The sequence below is a fragment of the Canis aureus genome, chromosome 9, assembly GCF_053574225.1.
Source record: "Canis aureus isolate CA01 chromosome 9, VMU_Caureus_v.1.0, whole genome shotgun sequence".
In the NCBI taxonomy this organism is placed as follows: Eukaryota; Metazoa; Chordata; class Mammalia; order Carnivora; family Canidae; genus Canis; species Canis aureus.
This window is the reverse complement of record NC_135619.1, coordinates 70,053,653-70,072,648: the sequence shown is the minus strand read 5'-3', so window position 1 is coordinate 70,072,648 and position 18,996 is coordinate 70,053,653. Positions and strand designations below refer to the sequence as shown.

The 18,996-nt window shown below is 41.0% G+C and overlaps 1 long non-coding RNA gene across 1 annotated transcript; it reads left to right on the top strand.

Moving 5' to 3' along the window:
- The first annotated feature begins 2,726 nt into the window (after nt 1-2,726).
- On the top strand, nt 2,727-18,135 carry LOC144320204 (uncharacterized). Its single transcript, XR_013385761.1, has 3 exons — nt 2,727-2,908; nt 15,889-16,718; nt 16,864-18,135. It is a non-coding gene; the product is annotated as an uncharacterized LOC144320204 (long non-coding RNA).
- The last annotated feature ends 861 nt before the right edge of the window (nt 18,136-18,996 follow it).

Here is an 18,996-nt window from a genome sequence, read left to right as displayed (position 1 = left end):
TCCGCAAAATAGAACCATGTTTAAGAGCAGAGACTCTTGCTGGACTCAAACTGAGACCTGTCATTGTAGCTGTCTGACTTTTGGCAAGATGCTAAACCCTCTCTCTGCCCTGAATTCGGTTATCCATAAAGTTACAATATGAATAGTGCCCTGAAACAGGTTGTTGGGAACCCGAAATGGGCTAATCCAGGGACAAACCATGGAACTCAAAAGAGGAGCTGCAATTCTCCTGGCGGACACTGAGAAGCCCCCTGAGCACATGATGCTACAATGGAGAGTGAGCCTCTGACCCGGAGAAGCTCACAGACCTGTGGGTGATGCAGACCCGGGCCTGACACTTGTCATGTAAAATTCCTACAGAGCGTGGGGAGGAGGGACGAATCAAAGGACACTCCCCATGGAAAGTGATCTGACCTGAGTCTTGAAAGAAGAGGTAGTCTTTATCAAGCCTGAAAGAGGGGATCCTGAGGCCAAGTCCTTTCTGGATCTTTCTGGATCTTTCCATTATCTCCCAGAAGGCGAGGAAGGCTGAGCGTTCACAACCGGCATCTCTCCTAATCCAGATGCTTCCCCTGCCTCAACTGGCTTTTAAGTAATGCAGCTTTGGTGGGAGGTGGGATGGGTGGTAGGAACTTCCGGCCTCTCCGTACCCCCTGCATGCTGGTGCCACCTCATAATGATCTGGGTTGGCTCAAAAGAAGGAAACTTGGTTCAAAATGTATGAGTTCATTTTTATGTTCTACTGAGAAAATTTATTCAGTGTGATGCTCAGTAGCGAGTGCCGTAAAACACCTTAATCCCTGGTTGAAGAAAGGTAATACCTTGACAGATGTGCGCCTCCTACTTTCCTCCCGGCCATGTTTCAACAACAAACCTTTATTTCTGCTTCTCGGCTGTAGCAGGGAAGAGAAAAAAAATGAGAAGAGCAATAAAGCAGTCAGAAATCTCAGGAGCCAGGCGGCGATGCAATCGTAATGACAGATTTTTAATGTGGCAGGAGAGATTGACAGGGAAATGTCTTCAGAGCAAACGCTCGCCAGATGGAATGCAAACGGTTTATTGGAGAAGAGAGGTACACTGAACCGAGGAGAGAGCGGGTATAAGGTGGTCTTTCTGGCTGCTGCAAGTAAACACACCAGAGAGAGGGACAGGGAGAGGAGAGAAGACAATAAATAAATAAATACGGAGGAAGAGGGGGAGCAAGGCATCGGGATAGACCCCGGATATGCCTTGCAGAAAGGGATTGGCGTGTCATCAAATTGCAGCTGAGCCAAAGGCCCCCCGAAGCCCAGGCCGGGGGAGGGCCGCATCTGGAAGCAGGGAGCCTTGGATTCAGGGCCAGGGCTGCTTAAACTCAAGAAGTTCTACTGAATCTTGAGGCTCAGTTTTTCTGGGACTCTGAGCCCTTCCAATGGTGCGGATGCTGATTTGGGTTCTATGAACATTTTCAGCATCTATTGGGTGCCTGGTCCTGGATCAGGCCCTGTAGATGTAAGGGGAAGGCAGCTCTATTCTTAAAGGAGTCCAAAGAAATGCATGTGTATAGCATGGATTATCTGATCTGTGTAAAAAGAATAATTATTTATTATTAAAATATCAAGTGTGAGTGTATAAATATGTGTTTACCTATCCATCCATTTATTTGCCCATACTATCCATCCATCTACCTATCCATCCATCCATCCCTTTTCCTTCCTTCTACGAGTTTCCAGTATATGGCTCATAATTTATTTAAAGTAGTTAAAAATAGCAACATCCTCCAATGGACAAATCAACAAAACCATATGATACCACTTAAAATAGGAAGAGTGGGGAAACGATTTTAGACAGTTTTCCAAGATAATCAAGAATTAATAACATGTTTGAGTCCAAAAAGATAGTATTATATGCTGGGGCCAACTTTAAAAAAAAAAAAATAGAGATCCCTGGGTGGCTCAGCGGTTCAGCACCTGCCTTCCGCCCAGGGCGTGATCCCGGAGTCCCGGGATCGAGTCCCATATCGGGCTCCCAGCATGGAGCCTGCTTCTCCCTCTGCCTCTCTCTCTCTCTCTCTCTGTGTGTGTGTGTATGTTTATCATGAATAAATAAATATTATTTAAAAATATAGAAGTTGTGATATGAAAAATAAATGACTAAGGCAAAACATAAAATTAATCAATAGGGCGTCCTGAAGAGCATGTCAGTGATGCCAATGATCAGAAGTCCTGGCTCAGGTTTAGGGATTCCAATGTTGTCATGAACCAGCTCTCACGTTGAACAAACCACTTTTCCTTTCTGGCATCATTTTCCCCAGCACGTAAAATCAGGTATGGTATATTGAATAGAGACACCACAATTTACAGATGACGTGATTCCCCACATCCTTTTGTTGCTAACATTTTAGGGCGCTGAGTGCAGGTTTCTGCCAGTGGATATTCTCGAGGCTAACAGTAACTTGAAAACAAAGCGATGGCATGACGTGCACATGCGGAATGTGCTTTTATAGCATATAATACAATAAAAATACTTTTCTTAAATAATCCATGACAGATGAATTCATCTTCTCTTTAGAAAAATCTAATCAAATGTTAAGACGCCTCTTTCCAGCACCAAGAGCTACAACCCTCCTTGTCCTCGGAAACAAACAAATGAAACTTCGTGTTCCCAGGGATGGCGAGTCAAGTTGAAACCTGTTGTCACAGCCCTGCGGAAAATGTGGATCTGTAAGATTTCATGCCAGACGTTGGGTGCCAGACATCTTGCAATGGGGAGTGGAGGGGGGAGGGCAAGAAAACTAGTGGTTAAATGGGAGGACGGAATGGGAGAAAATATGATTGTACTCCTAGCCACCCAGACGGCATTCTTCTCTGACACATTTGTGATATGGATCTCAGCCCAGAGGAAAGTCCAGGATGAGAAGCCAGGCACGGTGAGCCCCCTGGGGTAGAAGCGTCAGGACTGGCGTGGTGCAAAGGGTGTTCTTAATCACTTCGCGTACGACTCTATTTTCCAGCTCCGTAGAGTGTTGGGGGGGTTGCTTTAGCGTCCGAGGAAAAATAGAAATAACCAAATCAGCATGCCACAGAAAGTTGTATCTGTGCCGTGTGCATCTGGCATGTTTTCTATTCACGTTTCATCTTGCCCGGTCTTATGGTGTCCTTGGAAATAGCCTGAAGCCTCTACTGATCTGTTCAGCCCAGTGCTTTTTTTCACTTTTGTCTTAAAACAAATGTCCAGATAAACAAATGCTTTGGTTTTCATAAGCTACTGTTCTTTGGAGCTCCCACGTTGTCCCGTTCAAATTTACTTCTTAAAAAAATTAAAATCCTGTTTGTCATGAAGATGTAGCTGAGTCAGGACTTTTTTTGTTCAAGAACCAAACAAGGTGAAAGGTTTAGAAGACAGATATAACAGACAGCTGGAGTTTTGGAATATATACAGTGGGTTTCTTGGGGTTCATTAAAAAGCAGAAGCAAAAAGCAAAAAAAAAAAAAAAAAAGAGGGGGAGCAGCATAATAACTTCTCTATTTGCTTTTGTACCATGTCTCCAAATTTGTGACAAGAGTTTTGAGTTCAAAACCTATGCTAAAAAGCCTTTCCCCATTCTTTCCCACAAGAAAGTACCGTGACTTAGTGTCCATGGTTTGTTTAGGCTCTGCTCCATTTCTGAGATGTGACTATAGGTTCGCTATTTGGGTTATCAGAGTCTTGATGTGCTCGCCTAGAAACTGGGCACAACATTGACGTATCATGATCCACGAGAAGATCACAGGCAAGGGGCATGTGGATGGGCTCTGGGAACCACAATGTGCCCTGAGTGACATCCTAATAATTATCCTAAACAATTACCCTAATATCATTGACAAGGAAGAGGACATTCTGTAACTTGCTGCTTTCTGTAACTCAAATGACTAATTTCTACAACACCATCTTGCTCCATACAGGGCTTGAATAATTTTCATTTGGAAATAAACTACCTCAATCATGGAAAAAGTTCCTACAGCCTACAGGCTCTCATCTTCCCTCTGCCAGCATGCGGGACCCAGGAGCTCCAACTATTCTAAGGGGATGAAGCAAGAGTTTACTCAACTTTGTCCTGCTTTTGTTTAGAAGTAGACTCTCTCGTGGAATGGATAATAATTTTGAGCAGTAGTTGTTCTACTCCTGGTGTTCTCCATCATCTTGAGACAGTGACGCTGTAAAGTGAAGTCAGTATGGGTCGAACAGGGCTCAGGTCCTGCTCTACCTCCTAGGGCAAGTCTCCTAGCCCGTGGAGACTTCAATTTCCTCCACTGTTGCTGGAGATCATTTCCAAGGTCCTCTCCTTCCAGAGCCTAGGACCGAACTCTTCTTTGTCAGGAGAAACAAAATTTAGAAAACAAGCCAGCATTCATTTTATTTTAATGCTCCTCATTGTTAAGAAATCAAATCTTGAGGCTGCCACTATGGAGAGAGCAACTGATTTTTTAATGTAATCAATAGCTTGAGCATGAACCTGCCCTGGGTATCAGCAGTCTTGGCTTTAAATTCTAGTTCATTTGGTTGTTGTTGTTGTTTTTCATATCTCCACATGCAGAAAATTTAGGAAAAAATATCTGGAAATATTTACTGTCTAGAAATTGGTGTATATCCTTCTAATATTTTAGAAATGCATATGTGTGAATAATTTTTCTTATTTATACAAATGGCTTCACACTTCGTGCCCTGTCATATAACCATTTTCACTTCTTATAACGTGTTCCCCCCCCCCGCATCATTAAATATACTTCTGCAACATAATGTTTAATTATACATTTCTGATCTTGCCAATTAGAATGTAAGCTCTGTGGGCACGGAGATTCGTCACCTTGTACACTGTCATATCCTCTGGGTTCAGAACAGTACCTGGAACACAGCAGACTCCAGAAAAGTAACTTGAATAAATGAACTCACAATAGTCCATCTTGTTCCTATACCATAGCTCGTTCAGTTTAGGTCTCCTTGGAGACCCATGAGAATGGGAACCTGGCCTACCATATTCATTGCAACGGCCACAGAAGTTGGACTAAGGCCTGGCACTGAGTAATTTCTCAGTAAATGCTATTCAGTGAAGCCCCCAGAACTGGACTCTGTCGCTTCCAATATTTTACCATTATAAACAATAACCCGGAGAGCCTAGGGGGCCTCAGTCAGTTAAGCGTCTGCCTTCAGCTCAGGCCATGATCTCAGGGTCCTGGGATTGAGTCCCATATCTGGCTCCCCGCTCAGCTGGGAGCCTTCTTCTCCCTCTCGGTGGCCCCTTCCCTCCGCTGGTATTCTCTGTCTCTGTCTCTCAAATAAATAAATAAATAAATAAATAAATAAATAAATAAATAAAATCTTTGAAAACATAAACAACAATGCAATGAACATCTTTGTGTTAAAAATTTGTTAATATCCCTGATTTTTTTTAAGGATAAATTCCAAAGCAATATAATTGGTGGGTCAATGGGTAGGCACATGGCAAGCTTTTGAGACACATTGAAATTTGCCTCCTCAAAAAGTAATGTTTGTTTATTTGTTTTTGCCGATCTTCATTCCACCAACATTATAGAAAATACCTCTGTCCCTGGAGCCTCAGCACCAGAGAAGTCTGTTTTTCAAACCTTATTAATTTGATACATGAAAAATTGTATCTCCTTGATGTCACCTCACATTTCTTTGACTCTAAGGAAATTTAATATTTTCATATGTTATTTTAGTGTTCCTTTTTTCATTTGTTTATTTTTACTTGGATGTTTTATTTTCTTGTTAAATAAAATACATGAAGCTTTTAGGATGACTTGGCAAGTAGTAAGCCTTGTTCACCTTATTATTATAGCTACTATTTTATTTTATTTTTCCTTTCTCCTTTTTACTGATTTATGAGAATGTAATATTATGTGTCATATAAGCATATTTGTATATTATTGGTTGACACATATGATAAAAATATTTTGTCCATTTATTTTATTTATTTCACAAATATTTTATTTTTATAGTGCCACATCTACCTAGTGTTTTTTTTTTCTTCCTCTGCTTTTGCAACTAATTTGTCTTTTGAACTGTGTGGGCAACGTTTAATATACTTTTCAGACACATGAGATATTTATAGGATGGTTTGAGTTTCTTTAAAAAAAATGCTGGTAGGCTAAATTATATTACTTTTTAAAAATCCTATTTTGTTTGTGATCTACAATTTTCAGAGCAGTTTAATATATGTTTCTTCTGAGTCTTGCGGTGACCCTTACAGTGGTGGATAAAACATTAATACGTCCGTTTTTACTGATGAGGTAAGTGAGCTTTGGGCACGCAGGGGGCAGCATGTAAAGCCAATGAGTGAGGGCTGGTGATATCCTGAATGTCATTCCAGGCTTCTGTACATTTTGGCTTTTTCTTAAGGAACCTGAGAAAACTGATGATGATGGGTGGGGGAGGAAGGAGGAATGTAACTCTAGGGCTTGATGGTAGCATTTCGGTGATCTCTGCTCACCTTACGTGTCCTCCATCCATAGCCCAGGAGGACAAGTAAGATAATGAAGGTTTCCTGAGTGTCTGTTATGGGCCAGGTGCTTCCATATGCACAATCTTAGCTAATCCCCACCACAAACTGAGGCAGTTAGAGTTATAATTCCAGGTGTCTCTTTTTCCTTTATAAAGGACACAAATGTCAGACTCCCAGCCCGCCAACCTGAGTGCCCCAGGACACACCAAAAAACAGCAGCAGAGCCAGGATTTCTGCCCAGAGAACGTTTGTCCAAGGCCTCAGGCTCGTCCCCATTCACTCCACAGCATTAAGTCTGACAAAACCAGCCCCTGACTTTGAGTGGCAAATTATAGCCTGGTTGTATAATAGCTCTCGATCTTATTTATTCACTTTTTTTTTTGAATTCCTAAAAAATCACGGCGAGTACATCAGCATGGCCCCCTGCCCCCCGCACTGTGGAAGTTTGATAATGTATGTCCTAACCGCTTAATTGATTGATTACCTCACTGCAGCTTCCTGAGGTACGGAATTTATCTCTAATAGCCAGAGTCAGGCTCTGCAGGCAACCGTGGGGGGGACCGGGGTCCCTTGGTGTCGATTTGCTCTTAACTGGAAAGTCATTACCACTTAATACATGTAGATTGTGTTGAAAGAAAATTATGTGTAATGAAATGAGGGAAAAATTAGTGGAGTGTTATGGGCGAAAGCAGATGTTAGGGAGGAATTATGCTAGCAGAGATAATCACCTTCGTTGGTATTGTGTGTGCTGGGGTGTTAACTGAGGAGGAGGCGGGGATAGAGCCAAATGAATGCCCTGATCGGCACAGATTCGCCCCTCAGAACCTGCAGCCAGGGGTGGACCCCCAGGACTAGGCGGCTGGGCCTCTGGATCTCTGCTCAACCATACCTGGGGCCCTTTCTCCCCACTGTCTCCTCTTGGGATGTGGACGCAGGGAGTCTGCCCGAGGGTCTGGTGAGACTTGGAGCGGAGCAGCCCAGGGAGAGGCCTCCTGCCAACCAAGGCTTCCAGGGAAAATCATGGAGCTCTAATTCTTACAGCATTCACTGAATCTGGGGAAAAGCAAAACAGAACAGTACCCCCACACTAAAAAAAAAAAAAAAAAAAAAAAAAAAGAGTGAGAGAGAGAGAGAGAAACCTGCCACCACCCTAAACTAAAAAAAATTAAAAAAAAAAAAGTAAAGCTTAGCTTGTAAGAGGGTAAGGCTGTTGGAGCTTTTTGCAAATAGTCTTATCTCAGATGGAGGCATTTAAGAGCCTGTGCCTGTGTGTGAAGCCAGGGGGAATAAAACCTCATTGCTTTTATGTCTCAAGATCCTTGGGTACAAGAGCTCGGCATTCACAGCCCAGACCTCTTGCTTGACTCATTTGCTGCTGAAGAAACTGAAGCCAGAAAGAAAGAAAGAAAGAAAGAAAGAAAGAAAGAAAGAAAGAAAGAAAGAAAGACGGAAGAGAAAGGAAGGAAGGAAGGAAGGAAGGAAGGAAGGAAGGAAGGAAGGGAGGGAGAGTGAGAGATCCTTGCCCACAGTCACAGACATGAGTGAAAGGGGAAGCTGACCATCAGCACGGGGGCAGTGAGAAGTCCAGCAGACCATGCTGCTTCTTCAAGGATGAGCGGATCTCACTGCCTATAAGATGTTGCAAAATGAAGGGATATTTCCAACATTCTGGCATCATACAGATTGTTGCATAGATCATAAAGGGATGAGAGGTCTGGTTTTAAGACTCCATTTTCTGCAAGTGGTCACTCTCGTAAGTCTGTACCAACCAAAGAGTTTTCCCCTAGAGATACTTGAATTGACCCTATTTGTAGGAATCCCCAATGTAAGAGAGCTCATTCCCTGGTTCTCAGCAGCATGGAATGGGCTTTGAGAAACTAGAATCGTTTGCCCTCAACCATGTGGGATACACTCTCAAGAGTCAAGGTTAAGTTCTTACCATGGGGGATCCCTGGGTGGCACAGCAGTTTGGCGCCTGCCTTTGGCCCGGGGCGTGATCCTGGAGACCCGGGATCGAATCCCACGTCGGGCTCCCTGCATGGAGCCTGCTTCTCCCTCTGCCTGTGTCTCTGCCTCTCTCTCTCTCTCTCTCTCTCTCCTCTGTGTGACTATCATGAATAAATAGATAAAATCTTAAAAAAAAAAGTTCTTATCATGGTCTCACGGAGTTGAAAACCTCTCAAACCAGGGTCCCATCTGTGGAAGGGGTGACTGCAGAACTTAGTTTTATGAGTTTTATGTAAATATTGGCAGAAATAATATTTACAAAGCACTGGGCAAAATGCCTGGTGCATAGAGTAACTGCTCAATATTTGGTTTACTTTATTCACATGAATAACTGTTAGATTTTGCCTGGAAGTGTATTACATGTTTGTGTGTGTGCACATGCGTGTGTATATCTATACACAGGCATATACCTAGACTCTCCTGGGATTAAAATATAATAAATCATTTTAAGACTTTACTGAATTAGCACATCAAAATCTTTCATTTGTAAGTATGCCTTAATTAATATAAGGAACACTGTAATCAGACATTGCAGACTTTCATTTTATTGTTAATGTTATAAATAAGCTTTAATTCTTAAACTGGTTGAAGGTGCCTGTTCTATGCACAAAGTCAATTAACCCTGTTTTTGGAAAAAAATCGAGCAGAAAACAACGACCAAGAGTTTGAATAAGTAAAGCCATGCTATCTATACCAAGGGTCCTTGGGTAAAGCCTGTTTTATCACAAAAACCATTGCTGTGCCATCTTCACAGCTCAAGTAAGGATTTTTCCTCCATCTCCTTGTGGATATTTAAGACAAGTACGCTTTGGACTTTATTATGGAGACTGACATCACGGTTTTATTTAGAGCTGACAGCATTTACCAGATAGCCCCTGCTACCAAGGAGACTATGCAGTTCACCAGGTCTATGAAGACAGACAGGTGTTCCAGGACGTTTGCTTGAATTATAACAATGCTTCTGGTTAGGAGCAGGCTGGAGTATGCCACAGGGTATTCAGACATGGCCCTTTATTTGTGAATTACTAAAAAAAGTCATACTCAATAAGGAAAACTTGGCAAACAGAAAGAAGCTTAATAAACACACACATGCATTTTGTGTGTGCAACCCCCTTCCCCCCAGAGCCTAAAGAGAGGTCATAGGCTGGAGTTTACACCCTGACCACCTGAGTATCTATAGCAGGCAAACCCAGAGACACACACACAAAATTGCAAACACATCCATGATCCCCCTCCTCAGCCAACCTGAATCCACTGTTAAATTGTTTTGGGGTATTCTTTTGTTCTTTGTCTATATATGTATACTTGTGCATATGCATGTGTCTGTACACATATGTATCATTCTTAAGGATCATTCGTGGGATGCAATTGAATAAATACACTATAATTTACATAACAATCACAATCTGTAGGATGTTCCCAGTTTGAGGGTATTTTTTTTTCCTAGCAATGACCATCCTCATGTAATATGTGGCATCTCTCAGATCCTTTGCTTAGAATAAATTCCTAAAATGCAATTCCAATGCTGTAGAGTATGATTATTTTAAGCTTTGAGAAATATTGCAGTCAGCAGGAGTAGAATGGAGTCCAGGTGGAAAGAGTTACTACTGTAGCTCACTTCCGTCTAAAAATTACATCTGAGTCTTTGCCATGCTGACTCATGGCAGCCTAATGTTTTAGATGCCACCGTTTACCCATAGTTATACATTCATCATATTATATGCTATGCACGTGTCATAAACATATTTGAAATATCACAAAAACCCAATCTTATTTGAAACATCACAAAAACCCAATAAACTAAGGATCAAGCCCTTTTGCCAAATGAAGGGGGTAATCTTTGCGCACTGACTAATCTCTACAATCACCAGTGAAGAATTTGATCCCGATTCTATTAATGCCAATGCACAGCATGAGGAATTTACAATTACTTTGAAGTTAGACCCCAAAATGAGCCCTGGTTCTGTACTTTTTCTTTGTGATTCTTAGCACATCACTCAACTTCCCTGGGTCTGGTTATTTATTTGATATTAAGGAAGTCGAACTCGCTAGGTTATTTGAAGGATTCATACAAATAATGAATGTGAAATGCCTGGTATACACGGTTCCATTAGCAACTATTATCAGGGTTCTTACAATTATCTACACCTCTTATGTCCCTGGTAAAAGTTTTGGGCAAACCCATGTTCAGATCATAGCTAGATGTGTGGCCTTGGTGAACCCACTTGAAGTCTCTGGCACTTTGTTTTCTCACCTGTAGAATGGGAATAAAGCTTCCTGCCTTCTTGGTTTTCGTGATAATTGAAAACATTTAAGAAGAATAGCCCAATGCAAGAACCCGGAACATAGTAGGACCCACAGTAGCAACATAATAAAGCTTTTAAAAATCCATGACAAAACCATAAATGACTCTTTGAAAGGTATCAGTCCTTTTTCCCCAGATTCACAACTGAATGGATTTCCAAGGGGAGGCCAGCTCGCAGTCTCTACGTTAATGGATTCAAGAGGCAAGTGGGCTCTCTTGGAGCCGCTGGAAAACTATGATGAATGTTTCAGTGACTAAAAGAATAATTAAATCACTCAGAGCTGGATGTCATTAAATGAAATGGCACTGCATTAGTGGCATGTAGCTGTTATTCTTTATAAATACAAAAAAGCAACCTTTCGTTAATGCTCTGGGTCTGCCTGCTACAGATACTCAGTTAGGGGGTCAGGGTGTAAACGCCAGCCTGTGACCTCTCTTTAGGCACTAGGGGGAAGAGGGTTGCAGCCACATGGGCAGTGAAGGAAGGGCCCTGGGTGTGCGACTGGCTCTGCAGGTGACTGTGTGCGCACAGTTAATAGGTTCCTATCTTCTTCACCAATATCTCTAATACCAGAACCTCAACTTACTTGTGCAGGAAATGAAGAGTCCCATACAAAGATGGTCCAGTCAGCTCACAGTATGGGCTTTGGAATAAATCCTCCCTGAGTTTGAAACTCAAAGTGTGACTTTAAGTATGAGAGTTGCTCTTAAACTTCATCTCTCCATTAATAAAAGCAAGATAAAACAGATGTGAAAGGTTTTTAATGGTAACTGGAGGAAATAACCTGTAGGATCTCTCAGCCTTCAAAGAAAGGGGGGTTACTTTCCTTCCCTTTCTCCCTCCAAAGGCAAACTTGTTTCTATTGTCTCAATTTTTTGTTTGTTTGCTTTATTGTAAACATGGCAGTAAAATTTTCTAGTGCATATTCAGAACTATTTAATTATTCCCCAACTTTCGTTTTGTATACAGCACTACCACTTGAGTAAACAATCATGACCTTGAGATCTGTGGGACTATTTGTCCTTACACCCATGCCCCCAGAATGCCATGATTCATCTTTCTTAAGTTTATTAATTTCTTTAAACATTTTTTTCTTCTTTCTCTTTCTGTTTGGCCTCTTAACAGCCAATTCTGTAAGTAATAACACTTTGATGAGACATATATATAGCACTTTGTCATATATCCTTTTAAGTAAACTTAAAACCAAGTGATTCTTATCATATTTATTGGTACTGAATGGAGACCAGAGTGCAGGACTAAGTCTTTCAGTCTCCTAAGAAACTCTTTTGGTTTCCTGGCTGTGCTGTGGTGAATTGTGGCCTCAAGATGAGTGATCTACAGATAAGGAAGGTCAAGCCCTGGCTGCCATGGGGAACCAGGACACTGACATTAAAGGTTCTTTGAATTCCAATACTGGATGACTCATGGGACCTGGTTACTGGATTATAATTAATGACAACAGTGATGTCTTCGTTGGATTTTGGATAATGAATTTATCTATATCTACAAGAGTGCTTTGTAAACCACTAAGAAATATATAATGGGAAGCATTAGATCACCTTGCTTGTGGGTGAGATGTGTCTGTTTATTCTAACTAGAAGAGCATGTTCAATGAATGAGTCCTTTCTTCTACACTATTGTTGGGGATCTGCAGTGGCATAGAGATTCTGGCCTTGACTAACACTGAGGTCTTTGAGGAATGAAAACATTGATCTGTAAATCCAGAATTTAGGCTCAGTTCAATTAGAAGACAAGGCAAAGTTTACTTCTCTTAGCATCAGATTACCATTCATAGAATTTCTTAATACAAATGAGTATTTATGTAGAAGATCACAAATACAGGGATCCCTGGGTGGTGCAGCGGGTTAGCGCCTGCCTTTGGCCCAGGGCGCGATCCTGGAGACCCGGGATCGAATCCCACATCGGGCTCCCGGTGCATGGAGCCTGCTTCTCACTCTGCCTGTGTCTCTGCCTCTCTCTCTCTCTCTCTCTCTGTGACTATTATAAATAAATAAATAAAAAAAAAGAAGATCACAAATACAGATGTATGTGTTCAGACACACACACTTGAATGACTGTTTCACATGCATTTGAACATGAAATATAATGATCATAATATTTTCTCATATGTCTATGACTACATGGTTTATATTTAAAGAATTTGTTCCAAAGAAGATTTGGAGATGTGAGTTTGGGAATCTTAAACCTTTTGCTTGCTACTGTATAACCTAAGGAAAATCATTTAACTTCCCCGAGGCTCAGTAATCTCACCCCCAAAATGAGACAGTTATTATTCATATTCGATATCATTATTTTGAGGAGAAAATAAGGTAACACCTGTAAAACTATCTGACGCAAGGTTAAGTGCTCTCTCTACTCCCTTCTTTTCTTCCTTCCTTCCTAGACATAGATATGACATGTATGGAATTTCTGTAAACAAGAATGTGTTTTAAAATCTAACAGCATTTAGAAACTAGGAAGAAAACAAATGTCTCCCTCATTATCAGAAAGCATGTCTGCATGTTTAGGAAGTGTTCTATCATTCATGGTTCTTACTCCTCAACATCTCTAACATTGGGAATGCCCCTGTCCATTTCACATGGCCTTTGTTTCATATGGGTGGTGGTTATTTGAAACCTTGGGGAGGGGTGCAGGTGTCCCGGCGTTTCACTGCATTTGTATCTTTGGGGTAAATCCCCAACAGTGCAATTGCTGGGTCGTGACAAATACCCACCATTTGCTTCAACGTGGATGGAACAGGAGGGTATTATGCTGAGTGAAGTAAGTCAGTCGGAGAAGGACAAACATTATATGTTCTCATTCATTTGGGGAATATAAATAATAGTGAAAGGGAATAGAAGGGAAGGGAGAAGAAATGTGTGGGGAATATCAGAAAGGGAGACAGAACGTAAAGACTGCTAACTCTGGGAAACGAACTAGGGGTGGTAGAAGGGGAGGAGGGCGGGGGGTGGGAGTGAATGGGTGACGGGCACTGGGTGTTATTCTGTATGTTAGTAAATTGAACACCAATAAAAAATAAATTAAAAAAAAAAAAAAAAAAACCTTGGGGAGGGGCAGCAGTGTGGGAAAGCTCAGTGGATGGAGTTGCCTGCAGTACTGATGGATTTCTGAAAGGTTCTTCCCTAAGTGGAAGATGAGAGTTGAAGTGAAGTTTGAGGCTCATGAGGAGGGATGGAAGTAGCCAAAATCCCTGGATTTTGTTTGATAATCAACTGGCTATTCGATCTAGAGTGGCATTTCCCATCACCAAGTAACAGGTATTACCTGAAAAGACTGGCCTTTGGTCAAGTTTGTTTGGTAAAATGCTGAGATAAAGGAAAAATTCTTTATAGCAGGAAACCTTAGAGGTTTTCATATGTTAGTATCTTGATTTATTGAGTGTTGGATTCCAGCATCTCACTCTCTTTCTCTCTCTCTTCTTCTCTCTCTCACGTTCTCTTTTTCATTATATAATTCTCAATGACCATATTTAATTCCAAAACAAAACAAAACACCTCTGAAGTAGTTATCATTGATCCATATTAGTTTGTCCTTAAAGACGAGGAAATGGGGTTATAGGGAAGTAAATAAATGAACCGATAGGATTTTGATCAGCACGACTTTAACTGCTTTCAAATTTTTCTGTTGTTTAGTTTAGAATTTAAAATTATTTTTAGGAATATGCACACACCAGCTTGGGAAGCTTGGGTGTTAGAGATAAAGAAGATGATAACATTTTACACTGTGGACCAAAAGGAGTCAGGTTCCTGACTGAGGACTCTAGTTACAGAGTCTGCCTGAGGCAACTCACCAACTGTATCATAAACCCAAAGATTTAGTTTAAAAATCTAAAGTAAGGGTAGCAGCAGACAGGATACCTTGTTGCAAAGGCCTTCAGTCGGAAGAATCAGTTTTTAATGCTGGGACCTTCTTTGCCTTGTCCACGCTGAGCTCCTGGTAGAGAAAGCAAGTAGACTGGATGTTCAGGGTTTAATCATGGTGTCTTTGTAACCAAGCACCAAATTTGTTTTAATGATTCTCTTAAGAGTGATTCATCAAGGATCCTCGCCTGTGTCCCCTTTGTGCCTGGGTACAGATGTGCATCTAGAACACATTTAGTTCTATGTTTTCAAAGAGTGGCCGCCCACTCTGTGCATATGATTAATTCTACATGCAGCTAATTATACCCACAATTGGCTAATTGTCAGTGCAATTAGCCAATTGCAGGCCCAATTGGCCACTTGTCCCATAATTTGAAGGTGCAAGTGGACAATTGAAGGACCTATTAGATGCATGCAGAGTTTTACATATTCAAAGACAAGGCTAGGGGAGTAACAGCCTTTAAAAATGTGGTCTTAAGTGCAAAGTAAAAAATCCATATGTGTAGGTCTTTGAGAAAGAAAGTTACAGTTTCATTGGACACTTTTTCAAACTTAGTACTTTGGCCGGTTTTTGTTTTGTTTTGTTTTTTGTCTTTGTTTTTGTTTTCAAAATGGAGCAAACAAGGAGCTTCTATGCTGAATTGGATATTTAAAACAAATTGAAATGTTTAGTATTTTAAGTCAGAATGACCACATACCCCAAACCACCCTATAACTCTTTATTCTTATGGAATTTTCGAAGTCAACTTTTTTCCTAAAAAATTATAAGAAAGCAAACAGAGAAACCATCAGATTTCTAGGACACACACAGCTGAAGTCAAGTTTTAAATCAGAAGGAACTCCTCAATTTCAAAGCCTATGAATTTGAAGGGTTAATAGTAAAACAAATGTGTCTCTGAGAACAGTAAACATTACCAAGCTGTGGGCCTAATATCCTGTACTTTTCTCATTTCTTTCCTGTTATTCTTAATATTCTTTATTATAAAAAGTTCTGTTCATACCAAAGGCCCTCATTGTTGGTTTGTCTTTTCTCTTTTCTTGTAGGTCTATTATCGAGGCCACCTGGAAGGAACGGCTGAGGTCACTTCTCATTTAATGTGATCACACTCAGGGATTACGACTATTGTTAGTGATTATCTGTGCAAGTGCAACTGTCTAATTCAGAACCCCAAACCTATAAATACTCACCCTTCTGTGCATGTTTTCTTTTCAGGTGCCTCACCACAGGAAGCCCCAATCCAGAAGTAGGAGCCTAAAATAACAAGCAAGTGTGTGAAAACTGGCACGTCGTAGGCACTCAGTACACAGCCCTGGAAGACGAGTGTCACTGATGAGGAGGTTTAGGGCCACCAATAAGGTTTGGAACTTGTACATATAGAGTGGATTTAATTACCTGGAAAGTCATTGAAGTTAGAATGAAATAAGATTGGGAAGGCTTCCCTTATATCTGCAGTTCATATTTTTAGGGACTTCAACCCTCTATAAGTTGGCCAGAGACTGAGAAGTAAACCCAGCAGGCTTTTATATATCAGGAATAACTGCTACAAAGCAAATGCACCAAAACCTGGCAAAAAATGCCACTGCGCCAAAGTGTCCCAAACTGATCTTTTGGATATGAGTCTCAAGAGATTTTCTGAATGCAAAGGATTTCACGGTCAAAGATGGATGGGAACACAGCACACTATTTGCATATTTAAGGTAAAAAACAAAAAGGTCAGCAATAAAAATGTATCTGTTTAATTCATGTTTTAACCCAGAATATGTCAATGTAATTGACCAAGAAATCCTCTTTTTCCACAATAGTTAATACTACGTTACTGAATTAGAGTTCAATGGGACACATTTTTGGAAATGCAGCATTTGACCGTGGTTTAGAGCTAAATTGATAAGTTAATATGCACCGTTAACAAACTTAATTATTTGATTTTCAGCTCACAGAAATTTTTAAAAAGATCACTTTTAGAATTCAAGACTGGGACCTCATAAAGGAACTGAAATAAAAAAAATCAATTTGGAATCTGTGTCATAGATTATTCATTGGAGGTAAGTCATTTTCCGCATTTGTAGGAGAAAGTTGCATTTGATGAACACTGAGCTCTCTCCTGCCCTGGCATCCTGGGGTACCCAGTGGTTGAGCCAAGCAATGCTTTTTATTTCATGAATTTATCTTTCCTCTCTCAATCTCCAGGCCTTGCTACACAAGTAGCCAGAAGACAGACTTTCCAATTCCAGACTTTAGCATATCAGCTTGTCACCTGGGCTAAGTCTCAATTGCCTGAAACCTCAGTTTCCCTAAAGAGACACTAAGGATAATAATATAACCAAAAGAAGACTCAACAAGCTAATGAATGTAAAAGCCATTTAAAAAGTGTAAAATATTCCCTGTCGGTGTTGCTGGTCTGTTAAATAGTTTACTAGCAGTTTATATTAACATAACTAGTAGTTATTTTAACTACTATAGCCCAGATTCAATTATTATTCATATTAATTGCCCCAGAGCTACTACTAATATGCTAATCGTGATAATTAACCGATGCTGTGCTTGATGCATTTCAGCACCAGATTTTGTTCTGCTAAACTTGGGGTTTTGCTTGGAGGGGAGAATAGCAGTGCTGGCCTTCGGGCCGTGCCAGGAAAATGTGTGGGCCAGATGGCAATCCAAGTTGGTCTGATAGAACATTTCTATTTCTGTGGATTCTCAAAAATGAACTGACAGGCACGAAGCAAAGTGGTGACTCATAGCCTTCAGGCCCCTGACTTACAGCTTCTGAGCTGAAATTTCCTATTGTCCTGTGAAACCTATTTATGGAACGCTACAACTGGCCCCTTTTGTCCCCACCGTCATCAGTGTGGTCATGGCGATCACAGCCGACCTTCCCTGAGCACCAAGTGTGTGTGCCTGGACCCATTTGATGGTCTATTTAAATAGACCATCTTAGGCTCTGTCACTACCGCATGATGCACAGGTCTGAACTGCCAATCTTCAGATGCAGACTCAGCCGGTCAAGGAGACTAAAGGACTCACCCACAATCACATAGGGCAAAGGGTGGCATTGAGATCTGAGTACAAAACATCTCCATTTCTTTTCTTCTATGTGATATTGTATTTCCAATTGAAAGTATCTCAAGGTTCATAACCCTCCTGTGGGCGGTCACTACTGTGTGTGCCTGTGTGTGCATACACGTAAGCATGTATTTTAAGTCCACTCCCCAGGGGAAATATGGTACTACTGGCCTGGCATAGAACATCCATTGGAAAAGTGCTTGCTGGCTTGAATTTCCAACAAGTCCAAAACTTGGTCCACAGCTATGCTCTTTACCTTTGTAAATTGATTGAGTACCAATATTGGACCCCGCTTCTCAGTGTATCAATATAGATATGGGGCCTTGAACAGACCCGTCACTGACAAAATAGGCTGAGAATCTAGACCTTCTGACTCTAGGGCCAACATTTCACATACTACACCTTATTTTTTTTTTTAATTTTTTTTTTTTTATTTATTTACGATAGTCACACTCAGAGAGAGAGAGAGAGAGGCAGAGACACAGGCAGAGAGAGAAGCAGGCTCCATGCACCGGGAGCCTGACGTGGGATTCGATCCCGGGTCTCCAGGATCGCGCCCTGAGCCAAAGGCAGGCGCCAAACCGCTGCGCCACCCAGGGATCCCGATACTACACCTTAAATATGGGGAAATCCATTTGTTCTTTGTCACTCTTCCTTTTTCATCTTCTGTTGCTGATGAATAAATGATCATTTAAGGAAAAGAAGACGTATCTACACGTTACACCCATCTTTATCATCACTATCAAAAACATGAAGGCAATGGCAAAACCCTGAGTTTCTCAAGTTTTATTTTTGTATGAGTTTGCATTGCACTGAGGATGGACCACATAGCTGGAGCTCACATGGCCATGGGGCTTTGTATCCAATCCCCAGCCTCAGACAGGCATCCAAGGCCATCAGAGTAGATGGTGCGGTGGATGCTCAGCATAGCCATTTTTAGTCCAGTATACTCGACTACAGGGATAGTCAAGTATTATTTTGTATTTCATTTTTGAAGGGATCAACTTTTTACGATATGTACGGGGCTTTCTTTACCAAATGAACATTCCATTAAAAAATATTATCAAATTAATAGCATAACAAGTTTTTAGGGGAGGTTTATTGGAGTCAAATATTTTTTAAAAGCTGTCATTGAAACAGACATAGTTGTTAAATTGAGGAGATAATTAGGTACCTGAAATTAATCAAAGTATGTTTTTAAAAATAAAATCTATATTTGACTCATTGCAAATATGTTTCAGTCTTTTCTGTTTCCCT